Genomic DNA, 7,573 nt, shown 5'->3' with positions numbered 1-7,573 from the left:
TGGAGTGAGATCAGGACTATAGGGAGGATGCTTTAGCAAAACGAAGTTTTCGCAGAGTGTCGACGGTGTGGGCAGAAGTGTGTGGGTGGGCATTGTCATACAAGGTCACCATGTGCTTGGATAGGAGTCCTCTACACTTAATCCAAAGTTTGAGCTCTACAATAAACATCTCAATGTTATGAGCACTTTTGATTGTTGAACATTTTTCCTTATAATGTTCCAATACTGGTCATTAACTATAAGCATTGATAAATTTTTCAGCTGATGGTGGACTTGAACTTTTTCTTGCTCAGTGATTGAGCACACATTGAGCCGCTAGTGATCAATCCAAGTCTCCAATAATAATTCCCTTTAAGAAACTCTTACACTTCTTAAAATATTGGTTTTAAATTGGTCCCTATATCCAAATGTTTCCGTTTATGCTCTTTCGTAGGTTGTTTTAGCACCAAGTACACCATCAAACCACAAAAACAAACAAAAAAATCCATCATCACAGATCTTCTTTTGTGCAAATCACAAATGCGGTATCCATTATTTTCTCGCACTGCAGTAGGAATTAAACAGATGTAACACGTACACACCTGCACAGTAGTGACTGGGGAGACAGTAGCCTTGAACCGCAAGCGCTGATAAGACGCGCGGTCAACAGAAGTTTTAATATAACCAGAGTGCGGGTAAATTTTGACTCACCCTTATATGTTTGTTTAGATGCTTTACTACACATAAAACGATGAGCCAATCAGTGCCTCTTTCCCAGCCAGAGACCCAGTTGTTGAAAATCTGAAGTAAACACAGGTGGCAGAGAGTTGTTTGTTCTCACAGAGCTTAGCGATTAGGAAAGGAAGCGAAATTCCCCTTTCAGAAACTCATCACATCACCTAATGTTACCTCCACATGGGTCAGACATGCAAAAATTTCAACAAGAGAGAAGCGATTAGATCAAGTGTTACATGGCTGATATTACCTCTGGAATTGATTATTCATTGATCATGTATATTCTGGATTACCTACATTACAGAATTCATTCCGATTGGGTCAGGCTATAAGCATTTCACTACATTTCGTACAGTGTATGACTGTGTATGTGACAAATTAAATTTGAATTTGAATTTGAGGCTGTTTTAATTGAGGTGTGTACTGTACATTAAGTATTTTTATTCTGATTGGGTTATTCCTCCCATTATTAACTGAAGATTAGGGTCAATGTACTGTAAATGCATTTATTCTCAGTTTGTGGTTTAAACCAGATATCATATCTTTTTAAAGTCTGTGGCATGGGTATTTTATTTATAGACTAATCATTAGTAAATAAGCATGCTGTTTGTTTAGCCAGAACTTCACAAATTTTAGTTGGATACCACTCATACAGTACTGTATATAGAAAGCCCTCCAAATGTATTGGGACTATTAAACCAATTCTTTTTGTTTCTAATACGCAATTGGGGTTTTAAGATCAAAGATGAATAGGAGTCAAAACATCAGAATTTCAGCATTTATTCCCTGATATTTACATCTGAATGAGTTAACTTGGAACACTGCATCTTTTTGCAACAAACCACATTTCATGCTACATTTTAGCTGAGAAAAAGTACTGAAGTGTTAAAATTATACATAAACTTTTATAATTGCAATAACCGAATCAAGCTGGTACCCCGCAGTCATCACCCAACTGTTGCCGCCTTCTTTTCCGTTGCTTTTCCAGGCTTGTTCTTGCCGATTGACTTGGCAAGTTTAAAACTTTTCCACTGTTCCCCATAATGAAGTCCTTCATTGTTGTGTTGAAAGTGTTTCTTCATCCATGATAAAGGATTCCTCCCAATTAGATTGGATGCATTTCTATGTAACTTGGCAGACAGAATGCTTTTGTAGACTTCTGAATTTATTTTTCCTACATCATCATGAGTTATATCATCGGTTAAAATTAGTGATCTTGTTCCAGAAGCAGCCATGCAGGCTCAAGCCTAAGACACTACCTCCACTGTGCTTAGCTAATGAGTTTGTATGTTTTGCATCATGAACAGATTCATTTTATCCTCAGCTTTGGCATTTCCATGACTTTGGTGGAGGTTCATCTACTGTATGTTTCAGAGCTTTTGTGGTTAAACATTGTAGTTCTGTGCAAAGTCCAATCTTGCTTTCCGGCTCTTACTGCTGATGAGTGGTTTCCATCTTATGGTATGGTGGCTTAGTTATTGCTCTTAAAATCTTCTTCAAATGAAATATTTAAAATACCTTCACTCATACATAAAGGTTGTGGTTTTGGAGGTATTTGTCACAGAAGATTTCAAACATTATTTACATTACAGCACAGTCAAATGATTTTTCCACATTTTCTAGCTCCCCCCTGGAGCAGATAAGGTTAAGGGCCTGGCTCAAGAGCGGCAACTTGGCGGTTCTGGGGCTTGAACCCCCAACCTTTTGATCAGTAACCCAATAACCCACAGCCATAACCTTTTGAGCCACCACTGCCCTAATTAATAGCATAAGGTTCCATGGTACTGTAATGTTGATTCATTATTAACCGCTGTTGGTTAAGTGGTTGATTTCCAGTTGTTGGTGTTACACCTCGATCATGCAATCTGTTGTGTCTGGGAATATTACTGTCTGGTATGGAAATAGCAGCTCCCAGGATAAAAAGGACTTGAGAAGAGTCATACGGTGTGTCTAACACATCACCAGGACTGTATTGTCTGATCTACAGAACATTTACATCAGGCGTTGCAGGTCCAGGGGACAGCCCATAATTAAAGACATTCTCCACCCTAATCACAATCAGTTTCAGTGGCTGCCATCTGGTAAGAGACTCCGGTCACTCAGGGCATGAACTGAAAGACTGTACAGTAGCTTTTTCCACCAGGCTATAAGGGCAATAGATACTCAACCCCACCAATGACAAAATCATCACATAGTGACTTTTACACAGTCACTTTATCTTTATCTAATATAATTGCACTGGTTTCACTTTTTGTACAACAAAATTCTTTATAATTTTACATTTATACCATATTGTATATAATTTATTAAATTTTCCCCTTAGTGTATTTTTATTTTTTATTTGTATATACATACTCTTTTTTTTTTCTTTTGTTAATTTGCATTGTCTGGAGTTTGTTGCATTGCATTTCACTACTGTTGTACTTGTTCCTTCCTTCCTTCCTTCCTTCCTTCCTTCCTTCCTATATCCACTTCTTGTGCAATGTTTCTAATTGACTTTCTCTCCTTTCTTGCTTTTCCTGCATAGTCAGTTCTCTAATCTACTGTTATTTATTATTTTTTGGTTCAAACCAAAAATAGACTGCCTAATGATTAACTGTTTAATTAAGCCCTCTAAAAGGACACACCTTTCAGACACTGTGTTCCAATATTTTTGATCACGTAAACCGTTTGATGGGCTCAAAACAAAAAGTGTCATGTTCCACATTACCACTTAGATCTTAATATACATATTAGAAGAATGAAAACCTCAATTTAAATATATCATCTAATTAATTATTTTGATGCCAAACCCAGTTGTCTTCAGTGTAGAGCAAAAACAAAAGAATTGCCCCTACTGAGGGAACAGTACATGCATATGGATGGGATGATGGGAACAACTGACTGATATATAGTGGAAGGTTTCATGTTTATTGGAGCAGGCACTTATAGCCTTAGCTCTCCCAGATTGGTGTTGACATGAGAACAAGAACAAGACCTCCTGCTGGGGAATTTAGCTCTGAATAAACCAATGACAACTGAAAAAGGCATCAAAACATTCGCTAAAACAGTTGCCTCTATATACAGAGGCTTTTAGTGTCAAATCTGTTTATCATACTATGTATATATAGTATACAGTATTAAAAATGGCTTACTCCTGTTCTGGCCTGTCCTTGTGAATGTCAATTTCAATTTTCTGCCCTGATATGTCCTGTGGTGAGACTACATTATCAGCCTTGTCCATTCGTGTTTCTTCAAATCAGAATTTTTTTTTTTATCATGCATATCTTGAAACAGTCCTCCTGAAACCATATCATGCAGAATGTTAGGGAAAGATACTGTGTCTCTGTGTGTCTCAGAATCTTAAAATGATAATGATAAATGGGTTTTAAGATTGTTTGTTTATTCGTGGAACTTTTGGAGTCAAATCCAACCATCGCTGGAGTAACCTAAACTAGAATGTTTGTGAATAAGAAATGAAGTCACACTTCTCCTGTGAACAAATATTCTACTGATTTAACCCTTGGGTGTAGAGTGACAGTTGTGAATTAGGTCAGTGGAAAATAAGGAAACACTTTCTCTTGTTGTAAACAGCCAGCTGAGTATATGGCATGAACCATGTGCAGTGATCTATCATTGAATTCTCTAAGGAATTCAATGTAGAGGGAAATTATACTGGGCTCATGCAAAGGGTCTCTATGTACAGAATGCATGAATGCTTAGAGTATTTTAAAAAAGAAATAATTAAATTATTCATTAAAGCATATATTTTATTCATTTATATTGTGTTTTTAACTATAGACATTATCATATACAATAAATTATGCTTGACTTACCTGCTTAACTTGACCTATCTTGACCTTTTTACAATATATTATGCACATATTCAGGGATGATTTTAACCATGTTTAATATTAATGTATTATAATAATACCCAATACAACACCATAGTAATACTATGATTAAATCCTTGGTAATCAAATGATGAGCATTTGTCATAGGTTTCACTACTCATTAGTGTAATGCCCTTACAATGTCCTTAGATAGGAATAAATGTGTTCATATGGGTTCTAAGAGTTCATATGGGTTCATAAGGGTTTGTATGAACATGAAAGCATTGCCTTATTTTGCAGATGTGCAGTGTTTTTAAATAAAAATGCATATCTGCACGAAATGCACAAATTCCTAAAAATGCTTAGGAAATGCTTACATGTTCATTGAAACTGTATTAAAAGCAAAAAAGCAACAAAACAAACAGATTATCTACCTGTATTGTGCAGGGATGATCTCATCACTTTGTCTTGAATGAAAGTCACTCACATGTTCTAGGCATCATATTCCTGTAGACAATTAGCCGAGGTTACAGAAATCCACACATTCTATCTACATTACCAGAGATGCAAACATATTCCAGGTACGTCCATGGCATTCGACTCGTTAGGATCTGATTAGTGCACGTCAGTTTGAAGGGGGTTGGAGTTTGAATTCAGACAGCATTAATTATTGAAGTGGTAAAAGTAACCAGAGACTGTATTACGTACCTGGGTTACTGGCTCCTAACAAAACCCAGTGTACAATACCTATACAAATGGCTTCTATTGAGGGCCTGAGGGCCATGAGCTCTTTTATGAAATAAATGTAGACAATCCCTAAACACTAGCACTTTTTTTTAACTTCTTATCTGGCTCCCTGCTTCCGTGCAAATTCTGGCTCTTGTACTAGCTACCATTTAGGTGGACGAAAGTGTACCAGTTTGAGTTGAATATGCCTCATATAACATTACATTGGTTATAAAATGTCCATGACTGTGGCTAAATCCTGGGTTTATCTATCTATCTATCTATCTATCTATCTATCTATCTATCTATCTATCTATCTATCTATCCATCCATCCATCCATTCATCCATCCCTTGCTATCCATCCATCCATCCATCCATCCATCCATCCATCCATCCATCCCTTGCTATCTCTGTGTGATGCCAGGCTGTGGGAAAGCTATATGGCATAGAGAAGCATTAGCCTAATCTTTTCAGGTTGTAATCAAATACTAACTGTCAGAATGTCTGGGATAGTCCAGCTCCGCTGTCTGAATGGAATCTTTAAATGTCTTTTTCCACTTTTTAAAGATGTAATCTGATATGAAAATAGTTTACTTGTTTACTTTTGCTTTAGAAATATATATATAAAAAAAACACCTCAACATATTTCAAATCAAACCTGTAATTTCCAGGACAATATACTGTACAGCATATATAGTCAAATATGTCAAAAATTCCCCATGTGATGAATTTCTATGGATAACTCCCTTATAACTGTACATAGCTCTTTTAAGAATACAAAAAATACAGCGAAATGGAAATACCTCAGATGTCTCCAAAGCATCATAGTGCCAAGTTCATGTGAACTCAATCTCTCAGTATTACAATGATAATAATGTTGTGATAAAATTCCCCCAAAACTTGTCATCAGCATTTGTTGAACGAGCATACTGTGATGAAACAAACTAAATATAAATGGATGATCTTTTTCCATTAGTTCAAAGTAAAATCTTTATGCTTTTTCTTCTGAACTAACTAACGTCTCACTAACTTTTAAATATATGTGAGACACGGTGGTGTATTGATTAGCCTTGGACCTTCAGAGTCCAGGTTCGATTCCTGTCTCGGGTCTGTTTGCATGGACTTTGCTTGGTGGGTTTCTTTTTGGTAATACGGTTTCCTACCCTGGTCCAAAGCCATGCAGATTAGGTTAATTGGGGCTTCGAAAATTGCCCATAATGTGTGAATGTTGACCTGAGGTTTTAGATTGATGAATAGGAGTTATACAGTATCTAACTAGCCACTCAGCTGTTTATACTTGATCTGATGAAACAAAGAAGAGAACTTTCTTTTCCCATAATCCTCTTCAATGCTTCTTGCACTGGATTCGATCACTGGCAGGAAGCTGGGTGCTTCATTACCTATTGCAGGAAAGAATCAGCCCAACTGAGAACAATTTGTTAGCATTTGACTGCCCTCTGTTTCTGCAGGTTGATGTGTTCTTCTCTCACACTAGGGCTTCACATGTGTTCTGTGCTTTTGAGGCACCGTAGTGGTTCCTCAGCTTGTGAAGCAGGTGCCCATGATGATTATCTCTCTCAGATGTGGCACCACTCCAAGGTTAGCCAATTTTTTTGAGAAAAAAAAAAGCTTGAGATTGTGCTCCTCTTGCCATCTGTTTGTGGAAACTGGGGTTTTGACAAAGGTTGATGACCCACTTTTGAAAGCTCCAACAGGATGTTTAAACAAGAAACGACTGAAGACACTGTCATGCACTGTCATGTCCCCTGCACTTCGGGATGACAGGAAAGCCAATCTTTCCAATTAAACTATGCCTTAAGGACACGTGTGGAACTATAGAGCGGCCAAACGAATTAAAATCTGAATGTTCTAGCGGTGACTGACCTTACAGATGCATAGCGTGAACAATCTTAGAGCCCTAACATAGGAAATGAACAATACTTTAATAACCAGTTTAGCTCTTGTAAAATCTAAAAGCATATGAAGGCCACCATCCTACCTACATTATGTCTACAGTCATGTGTAAAAGTTAGTACTCCTTCATTTTAATTCTAGTTTTTTTTGTGTAATAAACTCAGCTCATCGTTTAAGTATAAGGCAAATACAACCTCATATATATTTTATTTTCACCATGCCATTATTAATCTACCAAAAAAAAAACAAAACATGTGAACAATACTAAGTACACCCAATGATTCAATTGCTTGTAGATCCATCTTTAGCAGCAATAACTTGAAGTGATCATTATGTATGACTTCATCAGTCTCCTACATCTTTATGGAGGTAATTGAGGTTTTTAAGTATTTGCTTATGCACAGCT

This window comes from Clarias gariepinus, chromosome 20 (genome assembly GCF_024256425.1).
Source record: "Clarias gariepinus isolate MV-2021 ecotype Netherlands chromosome 20, CGAR_prim_01v2, whole genome shotgun sequence".
Classification (NCBI taxonomy): Eukaryota; Metazoa; Chordata; class Actinopteri; order Siluriformes; family Clariidae; genus Clarias; species Clarias gariepinus.
Note: the sequence above shows the minus strand (reverse complement) of the source record.